Below are 11,833 nucleotides of genomic sequence, written 5' to 3' on the forward strand. Positions count from 1 at the left end.
GAGGAAAAACAGAAGGAGGAAAAAAAAAAAACCCAGACTGTGGTAGGCTAGATTTCCCCCAGATATTATTGCTGCTTCTGTCTCCGTAGCCGAACATAACAGCTGGTGAGTAGAGGGAAACTGGAGAAAGAGCTTTTTTGCCTTTAATCCAGTATGCTGTTTTCCTGTGCCCGTTTTACTGTAATTCTCAGCGGCCGCGGGACAAAAGCTGTTGACTGATACATGCAATTACCTCCTCTAATATTGCTCTCAACTGTCGGCCCTGACTGACGAAAGTGGATGAGGTTTAGTTAAGGTCTGGGAAAACACTCTTTTAATAAAAGCCATTCCCATCTCTGTGATCACCTCCCTCCCTCAGACCTTTTCATCTCTTTTCTGGAAAGATAAGGCCTGGTGATGGAAAGTTAAAAAGTGGTGCTGAACTTGGACGTTTATGACGCCACCATTTACCCCATAAAAACTCTCACAGTGTGTGTGTGCCTGTGTGTGCGTGCGTGTGTGTGCAATTTGCATTTGAAATCCAGAGAATCAGTCTGGGTCGCTGGGCAGGCCTTTCTTAGGAAGAATAAGAGTGATTTGAGGAAGTTAAACCAGACACTCTTAGGTTTGGATCTCATTTGGTTTTCCTAGGCAAAAGAAAGCCTGTAGTGGTATTCCTCTCAGGGTCCTCCTGCTGCTGGCAGGACAAGGATGCTCTAGCTCCTAATGGAGGACATGCCCCACCAAAGCGGGTTTATTGAACTGTATGAATTCTCCCTGACAGTGCTGCATGTAGCCTCCTCACAGAGCACTACTATCAGAAGAGGGAGTTAAGATCCTCCTGGGGAGCCCCTGGGCAGCCCTGAGTGGAAAGAGGGGCAGATCTAGTGAGAGGCTCCCCACGGCACCCCCTCCCCCCTCCCCCCCGCCGGTCTCCTACCCCTTCTTTGTTTAGAAGAATTCCTGATTCACACAAGAGGAGGCTAAGAGGTGGAAAGTGAGGACCACGCCCTATTGACAAGTGTGGTTTGGAAGCCTGAGGTGGAAAGTATGGGAAGATGTCCTTATAAAAACTGAGAACTGTGTGGATTGGCCTGGGTCCCTGTCTTTTTGAAAGGCCGGCTGGTTGTTCTGAATGCAAACTGCTGGCCTAGGTGCAGCAGCTCCTCCCCAGTTCTTTAGGAGGCTTGGCGGCACTTGGCAGAAGGGCCTCACCGATCCCTTTGATTGGTACCCCAGGGCGGGCGGAGAGGGTGGGGGCTGAGGAGCCTGCAGTTTGTTCGCAGGCGCAGAAGGGAGCCAACGGAAGTCCGAAGAAGTCTGCTCCCTTATCAGAGAATGAGGTAGCTCTGTCCTATCAGTTTTCCCTGGTGTTGGCACTCAATTTTCATAATACAATTTGTAATGTGATAAGGTCTACACATTATTAATAGTAGCCGTAGCATGGCAAGGTTATTCCTAAGCAGTTTTAATAAAGAACAAAGGGCCCGGCTGCCGATGAAGTAAAATTATCTCGGATTTTAGAACCAGGACACACCTTGTTCCTCTTTTTCAAGAGTTTGCAGACTGTTTATTTAAAAAAAAAAAAAAATGCTTCTCTTAGAGGTAAACCTACCTCTACCTCCACCGCACCTCCATTGATATGGAGACTCAACATCCGGTTCACATCTTGTTTGCCTTCTGTAGGAGTCTGAGAGAATGTCAGGGAGGGTCAGAGGAGAACCGCAATCTGACTCAACAGACATTTATTGCACTCCTGCTGTGTGCCAAGAAACGCAGTTAAATCTGGACGTGTGTAACACGGGAGAAGAAAAGGCTCATCGCCGGGGAGCCCTCGCCTTGGGAGAGAGATGGAATTTCAGCCTCAGGTGGTGTTGACAGGCTACCAGGAGGTGAGTCTACAGAGGAAGAGGAGTCAATGGTTAAATGTGGCTAGGTCAAGGACGGCTTCCTGCAAGAAAGAGATGCTCTGGCTTTGCAACTAACTAAGTGACTCCTTCTTTGGCATGCTTTACAGTTTCTCAAAGGCCACTGCTCTCTGTGAAAGGGAGGACACAAATCCCATGGGAAGTGATGTCTTCCACAGGCACTAACACCCCAGTCATGCAGACAGGCATGTGCATAGATAACGGCATCATGGCGTGATTGCACAGGGACAACAGTGTGGTTCTGCAGGACACAGAAGTAGGGGGTGACCTCTTTCAGCTTTCATGATAAGGAGCCCCCCCCCCTTTCCTTGTGCTGATAGCCAGGTATACATTGTGTTTTTCCTGCATTGGACATGGCTCTAAGTACTCTGGGCATAGCAACACACGTCAACCATAACTGAGGACATGAAGGCAGAGAGAAATGTCTGGAAGGCACAGTTAGGGCCGGGACTGGAACCTGGACTGCCTGGCTTCTGAGTCCATACTTACTGCCCCTCACTACTCACCCTCCAATGGGGAATAAGCTTCATTCTGGCCTTTTCTTAGGCAGTGGAGACTGAGCCCATTGTCTGATCTGGCTTATGGGGAGAAGGCTGAGGAAAACTCTATGCATGGAATATTGAAGAGGAGGAGGATTATTATTATTATTTTTTCAGTTGTAGAACCTTGCTCCCAACCGTTACCCTCCCACATACAATCACATGTGCATTCACACCTGTACAAAGTGAATATACCCTTTTCCTCCCCCATGGGCCCCAACTCTGCCTTTGCATCAAAATCACCCAAAGCTTTAAATAAAATACAGCTGCTGAGGCCCCTTCCCAGATATTCTAAATAATCGTATCTGGGATCAGACTTTGAACATCTGGTTTTTTTCCCATGTTTTCGCTCTCTGACCTTCTCCTCACTCATGCTCTCTCTCACTGTCTCTCTCAAATAAATAAATAAAATCTTTAAAAAAAAAAAAAAAAGAAAATTAAATGACATGCATACCCAAAGTAAAAATTCACAGTATAGTAAAGAAAGACTGTGCCCCTTTCATCCAGCCCTTAGTCCTTCTTCCTTCCAAAGGCAAACACTTCCAACAGTGGCTTGTGATCTCTTTTCTTCCAGAACAGAAAGCAATGATTACACATACCCAACTGTAATTTTTCCTTTTTGTTTTTGGCTGGGTACTGTGTCCTATATTGATGGTACATGACAAAGCAGGTCTCCCCAAGCCCCTCCTCTTCTTCAGAGGGTCTAGAATGAAAACTGTGTAGAGGTCAGGAGATTCTCAGTATGTTAGACGGGAGTTAGGGCAAGGACTCTCTAGGAGCGTTAGACCTCTCTCTTCTTGCTCTTGATGAGGCTGGTGGTCCAGGGGTCTCTCACTCTTTGGAGGCCATATGGACCACAAAATCTACCACTCATTTTCTGTATCCAAATTGATTGTCGTGCTAGGAAATGAGCTTGGCAAAGTGGTCATTGAGGGCAACGCAGCCGCAGCATTGAAGGTGGAAGAGTGGGTGTCACTGTTGAAGTCACAGGAGACAAGCTGGTCCTCAGCATCACCCAGGTTGCCCTGGAGGGGGATGCTTGCTTCACCACCACCTTGATGTCATCATATTTGGTAGTTTTCTCCAGATTGCAGGTCAGCTTCATGACTCACATGTTGGGGATGGGGGCATGGAAGGCCATACCAATGAGCTTCCCATTCAATATAAGGATGACCTTGTCTACAGCCTTGGCAGCACCAGTAGAATCAGGGATGATGTTCTGACTGGTCTCTTGGCCACCACACCACAGCTTCCCAGAGGGGTCATTGACAGTCTTCAGGGTGGCAGTGATGATAAGGACTGTGGTCGTGAGTCCCTCCACTCTGCCAAAGTTGTCATGGATGACTCCTGCCAGAGGGCCCAAACATTTGGTTGTATAGGGGGCATTGCTGACAGTCTTGAGAGAGTTGTCATATTTCTCATGGTTCACACCCATCACAAATATGGAGGTATCAGCAGGATGGGCAGAAATGATGACTCTCTTAACTCTACCCTTCAAATGAGCCCCAGGCTTCTCCATGGTGGTGAAGGACCCCAGTGGACTCCACAAGGTACTCAGCACCAGCATCACCCCATGACGTTGGCAGGAACTTTCTCTTAGAAGATGGAGATGAGATTTCTTTTCTTTTCTTTCCTTTCCTTTCTTTTTAAAGATTTTATTTATTTATTTGAGAGAGAGAGCCCAAGCAGGGGAAGCAGGAGAAGGAGAAGCAGTTTTCCTGATGCAAGACTCCTGATCCCTGGACCCTGGGATCATGACCTGAGCTGAAGGCAGACACTTAATTTACTGAGTCACGCAGGTGCCCGGGAAATGGGCTTTCTCTTGATGACAAGTTTCCCATCCTCAGCCTTTAATGTGCCATTGACTTTGTCATGGGTGGAATGAGATGAACATGTAGATCATGTATTTGAGGTCAATGAGAAGGGGTCATTTGTGGTGATAATATCCACCTAGCCAGAGTTAAAAGCAGCCCTGGTGACTAGATACCCAATATGACCAAATCCATTTACTCTGACCTTCACCATCATGTCTTGGGGATGCAGCTGGCACTGCATAAGAAGATACTGCCATCTTTTGAATGAAGATGAACAGAGAGCCCCAAACTATTATTTTCCAACTTTGGTAGGTGATTGTGATGAATAGTCTGGTGAGAATCTCTGACCTGGGCCCTGCTCCATCCACCTCAGGGATGTTCCTTCTGTGGGAAAGGAGGGCAGGAAGAGGGAGGCTTAGGAAGTGGGGGAGTTTCTGAGTAGACGAAGGAGACCCAAAGGGCAGAGCCCAGAAAGAGCCTCCTCAGGGCAGCACACTCCTGCAGAGTGAAAGAGGTGAAAATTCCTCTAACACACATAGTACTAATTACTAAGAGAGGCACAGTGGTGAGACATAGTCAGAAGTGAGTAGGGATCAATAAGGAAATGCCTTCTGAAGGAGACCTGAGTGTCTCCTTCAGTGTCAAAATGAAAGGAAAGGGTATTTGGGGTGGAAAGAATGGCATGGGATGTGAATGCTCGTTCGCCCATGTATTCCAGGTATATTTTTTTCTTCAGTTCTTTGGGATATAGTGGGTGTAATTCCAAGACTATCACCCACTTTTGTGTCAGGCTGCCTTGGATCACAGGGGTTGAATATGCAGTAGGTGTGGTGACTGTCATAGAGGAGGCACTGGGGAGAGAAACATGAAAGAGACATGCTCTTATTATGTTCAGTCTCTGGGGAAGACAGACATCCAGAAACTGCAGTGTGACAGATGTTTTCCTCATGGTGGGTAAGTGCAAGGTGTGTGGAAGGGTGGAATAGGACTGAAAACTCCTGGGATTTCTTTTAAGCACTGAAATAGGACCTTGTTGGCCTGAGTCTTGAAATAGGTCAGATGTTTTTGATCACCAGATTCTGGAAGGGGTCAAAACTGATCTGCCACAGACAAATTTGGGGACATCTAAGGTTTGGTTGACTTTGGGAAGCACTTGGTTATAGTTCTGTGATCTGTTTGCTTTCCAGAGCCTCCAGGAGTCACACGAAGACACGAGTGGTGTGCCTGCATAGCTGTTTGTTAGCCCTTCCTCTTCGAAATGCAGGCGAAGTCTGAGTTAGAAATCAAACACTTAACAAGAGTTTTATTGTTTTCAGGGCTTTTACATTGCTTTTCTATCTTCCTAATGATACATTTCCATATTCTGAAGACAATGTGAATCTGGAAAGGATCATTATGTTCTCAAATCATATTTTTTTAAATGGATGAAAAGGGAATTTTCATGTTGTACCCCAGACTAGCTCAGATTGTGTTCCAGATCTTTTTCTGAATAAGAAAAGACTGTAATAGGAAGCGTTGTGAATCTTTTTAAGCTGGAAGGACTTTCGACAGTCACCATTTTCCTCTTTCTTTTCCTTTTTAAATTCCTATCATGTGCCAAGCCTGGTTGTCTGTGCCATGTCTTTGCAACAGCACTGTAAGGGAAGTATTTTGCTCTTGCCATCATTTTACAAATGAGGGAAATGATGACATCAAAAAAATCAGTATCGTACCTAAAGTCTTGTTCTGATAAGTGACCAGGCTATATTTGAACTTGGGTAACTCCACATGAAGTCCAGCTTCTCATTTTGCAGATGAGCCAAGTGAAGTCCCAAGGTCATGTCCTTCATTGGTTGAAGATCTTGGAACTCAGGGCTTCTGAATTTCTGACTTTTGTATGACAAGAGGGTCATCCTTATGGAGGGACATGTGTCTTGGGCCCCTTCCCTTCCCAGTGCATCCTGTATAAGTCAACCTATATCCTGCTCCCACTTTCCCCATCCCCACAAATCTATGCTTGCGATTTCCCCAAAATTGCAGATGATTGTCTCAGACTCTGTCCATCCTGACCTCTAAATATCTCTGGCATAGCCCCAACCATCCAGCCAAACAGAAAGCCTACAGTGCCCCTACAAGAACTCTAAATACATACTTTCCTGTCTCTGTCTTTATATACTTGTTGGAATACCCTCTTCTTGTCAGAGCCCCAGATGCAAAGGTCTTTTAGACTCATAATGCCATCTCCACTATGAAGCTTGGGAGGTCTTACAGCAGTATATGATCTGTCACTCTTACTGAAAGATAAAGGATAGGGTGGAAAAGGAAAGGGAAGGGAGAAAATTGGTGGAACTCGGGATAATAGATATGAAACTTGGAGATGGTGCAATGATGGGGGACCCCAAAACTAATCAATGGCCACAAGGGTTGTGGCTTGTTGAGACCTTACTGTGTCTTGGAGCTGTTAAATGCTGTCATCTCCTTAAATTCAGAGCAAGTCATTGGGTTGCTGTAGCTGGGATAAACATCTAGCTCTGCCTGAAGTCAAAGCTTGTTCTCTCACTTACAGTCATATTGTCTCTTGACAACTGGTTGTGGGCAGAAAAAGACTAGAGCAATCTTTGAAATGGAGGATTAAAGTGACAAAACAAGATTGGGGTCATGGGTTGAGACAATGCAATGAGAGATGCTGGAATTGGAAAGGTTAAGTGAGGGCCATGGACAGAGTGGAGCTGGCTTAGGGATGTGGCCTTCCGTCCTTGCACCCTTTGTTATAACAAGGCAGCTCAGCCTGCAGTGATCCTCTGGGCACTGGGGGGGGTTGAATTCATGGCTTATGAGTCTTGGTCTGTGTTTCAGGGCTTTAGGTTCCTGAGCTCTCTGAAGGCAGGGACTGTATCCATGCTTTTTGAAATAGAAACATAGTCCATTCTAGCAAGTGGCCAAATGGGGGAGGCAGCAAGCACCTCGATTTGCCCAGGGAAGTCGGGAGGCTTCACACAGAGATGAAATGTCCAGCTAGAGAAGGGGAACATAGGAAAGAATAGGGTGAGGGAAACTCAAGGCAGAGGGCAGGGTGCGTGCTCAGGGAGGAAAGCACAGGAAGGCCTGGGAGTGGTGTTTAGGGTTGTGCCCAGAGTGTGAGTCAGGAGAAACCAGTGGGAGGAAATGAGGCTGGAGAGGCAGCTGGAGGCTGGCCCTGGGTGTAAAAGTGGCCCTCCTTGCTTGTCCCCACCCGGCATGTATCCAGTACTCACCCCCAGACTAGTCTCATCTCCCTATCATTTGGCACATCATCTTGTTTCTGCATCTTGTATGGGCCCAGGAGACCCTTCCTACTCCTCTAGGGAATTCTACTCATCTTTCAAGGTATTTTAGACCTGTGTCCTCGGAGGCCTGCAACAGCACTCTCAGATAGAATTCAAGTGTCTTCTTGTAAGTGTCTTTTCTACGTCTCTGTTCTAGCACTGGTCACACTGTTTTGTCAGTAAAGTAAAGTAGTCTTCCCTACTACTGTGAGATCTGCTTTGGGGGAGGAATTTTGTCTTCTCTTTGCATCCCCGATGCTAGCACATAGTAGGTACTTGGCACATTTTGACCACGGAATGACTCTGGACTAGCATTTTTATTTTTCAGATAGACAGTGTAAGTGGTCAATGGGGACCCCCACTTCCAGGAACAGTAGAGGGGAATTTCCCTATTTTCCCTGTGTATGTTAAGTGGGTGGGGGGGCACTGCTCATTGTTAAGGCAGGTCAGTGTCCTGCTCACACTGACCCCCTTTGGTCTTTGGAACCTGCCCACCAGGCGAGGTAATCTCCGCATTTTTTTCCTTTGTTGCTCCCCCCCCTTTCCTGCAATGAATATAGCAGCCCCTCAGGAGTTCGATTATATTGCGACATGAATAAGATATTTGAATTATGCTATTTAAATGAGTCATCCCACCCCTAGTGTAATTGTTCACCCCCTGTCACACTAAACGTGATCTACATTTCCAAGAGAGTTCTTGGGGCCTGAATAGGGAATTGCTGAAATTGTGGGTTCCAGTTCCCAGTGGCTTATCTTGTGCGTGGCAGGGTGTGTCTTTTGTTTCACATCTGGGCAGATGTGGACTCAGCAGAGCTCTCCATACAAGCTGCATATATTTACAGAAAGAAGTTGAACAGAATTTCCAGATGTCTGTCTCTGTGTGGTGTGTGTGGAGGGGATAGAAAATGGCAGAGTGAAGGCTGGCATGAAAGATGGTGTCTGATCTTGGCAAAGCAGTTTCCCAACATACAGGAAAGCTTAAGCTGAATGGATTTAGATTCTGGACTTGTGGTCTAAAATCTCCTTGTTCCACATTTCATTTGATAAGAGTTTTGGTCGCTCTAAAAAATGAGCCTGCATTGATGTGTTCAAGATGGATGTAGGGCTGAGGTGGCCCTATTACACATTAGCACTTCTTCATCTTGGAACTGAACTATAGGATAGGGTTGGTATATTTTCCAAATGGAGTGGGCACATTTCCCTCCATTGTTCACTTCTTTTAATAAAGAGAACATGATTGATTGTCAGACTGTCAAATATAACGAACTCCAAAGCCACCTCTCAAAGTTTGTGAAGGACCCAGGAACTGGTGGTTATGTTGTCTCAGACATTTCAATTACTCAGACTCTGTGGATTTGAGTCCTAGCGCATTAGACAAGACCCACATTGAGATAAAAAGGAATTAAACTTCCTAAATTAAGGGTGAATGGTTTTCCTAAAATGATAGTTAAAGTCAGGTGTTACACTTACCCAGCCGATATTGATTGTGGGCGCATGAATCAGAATATGCTCAGGAGCTTGTAATACAAGAGAAACAGGCACTTGAGGCCCCTGCCCGCAAGAAGTTCACAGTCTAGTGTGGTTGACAGGCATGCAAATGGTAGCAGCATAATGGAGGCATGTACAAAATGCCATTGGAAATTGGGACGGCAGAGTCTGCCTAAGGCTAGGCAAAGTTAAGGATGGTATACTTTTGTTGGAATTTAAAGGATGAGTAGTGGTGTTTCCTGGAGAGGACAATTTGGAGGGGACTATTCTAGGCAAAGGCGGGGGTAGCTAAAGCACAATGACAGAAATTGGCTGATTAAAATATGAAGGGTCTTGTATGCTAAAAAATATATACTAGTTTTCCACTGTAGATGTATTAGCAGGTGTTCCTCTGCAGTAACAGAAACCTCCAACCCTACTGGCTTAAATCCTAAAGAAAACTTATTAGCATATATAATATGCTCAAAGGCAGGGAAATTCTAAGATGGCTGAATTCAGTGGCTCAACTCTGTCATTAAGGACCTAGGCTCTTTCCACTTTTCTGCTCTACCATTCTTGGTATGATGGTTTATCCTCAGACTGGCTCTTCCTCTGATTACAAGGTGATCAATGAGGTAGAGAGGTTTGTTTGTTTTCTGACTTGATGTGTGTCTTTTTAACCAGGAAGGAAAACCTTCCTTAAGAAGCCTCCCCGACGCCCCCCCCCTCACCCCCTCAGACTTATTCTCATGCCTCAGTGGCCAAAATCACATCACATGCCCAACCCTAAACCATTCACTGGCAAGGGGAATGCAACCACATGACTGGCTCAGACGAATTTGGACTCACCCCCTGGAGGGGACAGACCCACTTCTTCTGAAGTACATGGCCAGGTAGAGGAGACTGGAACAATATTGGGCTTCTGATAGAAAGTAGGGGAAACAGGACAAATGGCTGCTGAGTTGGGAACCAACAGTGTTTGTTATGGAAGATGATGAGAGACTGTTATAGATGATTGAGCAGGAGTTGGCATGGCCAGATTTTCACATTTAAAAGGATCACCCTTGGGGCACCTGGGTGGCTCAGTGGGTTAAAGCCTCTGCTTTCGGCTCAGGTCATGATCCCAGGGTCCTGGGATGGAGCCCTGCATCGGGCTTTCTGCTCAGCGGGGAGCCTGCTTCCTCCTCTCTCTCTGCCTGCCTCTCTGCCTACTTGTGATCTCTGTCTGTCAAATAAATAAATAAAATCTTTAAAAAAAAAAAAAAAGAGGATCACCCTGTCATCAGTGTAGAGTTTAGTTTTATAGATAGAAAACTGAGAAAAAATGGAACAGTGTTATGAGGTATCAAGTCATTGATAAACATTGAAGGTGAAATTTTCTTTAAGCCATGCTCTCTACCTTAAAAGTAAGAGGGGGTTAAGGGATAGGGAGGTGACTAGGGCAGAGAAGAGTCTTTCCATTCTGGATTTGCTAAGAAATCCTTTATGATATCATGGCAAGCATGTGATCTCTTTTAAGTCCAGATGATATTGTGGTCCTCTCAGAAGGGCCATTATAATCCTAGAACCCTGGCATGTTGGAGCTGAAGTGACCTTGAAGTAATCTAATTCAAGACCTTCACTTTACAAATGAGGAAATAGGGTACTAGACAGTGGAATGACTTGTTCAGTTTCTATGTCTGTAGCACAACAGAGCTGGAACCACACCCGCAGATTTTCTTAACTCCAGTGCTAAACTCTTTGTAATGGGCTCTTAGGACCATCTTTTATGGAGGCTTATGTGTGCATTCAGGAGTGTTGGAAAGGCTCTGCAGTCCTTCTTTCCGATGTGTCTGTTATCTTTGACAACTACCCTACTGGATTTTTCTTTTTTAAATAATGCTTTTGTTTTAATAAAAATGCAAACAGTACTCTAGGTATGGTGAGGTTTTCTTATTATTCATTTATGATATGATCTTAGTGTGAATGTATCCCTCTAGTTTTTACTTTTTAAAAAAAATTTATTTAAAAAATAGTGTTTTATTCATTTCAGAGGTAGAGTTCAGTGATTCATTAGTTGCATATAACACCCAGTGCTTGTTATATCCTGTGCCGTCCTTAATGCCCATCACCCAGTTATCCCATCCCCCATCCCCTCCCCTCCTGCAACCCTCAGCTTTTTTCCTATGGTTAAGAGTTTCTTATAGTTTGTTTCCCTCTCTGATTTTGTCTTCTTTCATTTCTCCTTCCCTTCCTCTATGCTTCTCTGTTTTGTTTCTTAAATTCCACATATGACTGAAATCATACAATAACTGTCTTTTTCTTGTTGACCCATTTCACTTAACATAATACCCTCTAGTTCCACCCACCCAGTTTTTTCTTTGAAGCAGTTTTTTAAAAAAATGTTTTATAAACATATAATGTATTTTTATCCCCCAGGGTACAGGTCTGTGAATCGCCAGGTTTACACACTTCACAGCACTCACCATTACACATACCCTCCCCAAAGTCCATAACCCCACCCCCCTCTCCCAACCACCCTCCCAGCAACCCTCAGTTTGTTTTGTGAGTCACTTACGGTTTGTCTCCCTCCCAATCCCATCTTGTTCTTTGAAGCAGTTTTGATGGGGAATGAGGATGACACCTTCCGGGCACTGGGAACCTGAGAGAGGGAAGAAGGCACTAAGAAGAAGCCTGGAGATGTGAAGTGGGGGACTTGAGGGCTCAATGCTTTTTCAGGGCTTTTCCTGTGACACTAAGCCAAATAAGACCCCAAGATCCTCAGTGGCTGAGAGGCTGAGACATAAATGAGTGGCATTGGTGTGCTAGTGGAAGGTGGAATC

The sequence above is a fragment of the Neovison vison genome, chromosome 6 (assembly GCF_020171115.1).
Source record: "Neovison vison isolate M4711 chromosome 6, ASM_NN_V1, whole genome shotgun sequence".
NCBI classification, from domain to species: Eukaryota; Metazoa; Chordata; class Mammalia; order Carnivora; family Mustelidae; genus Neogale; species Neogale vison.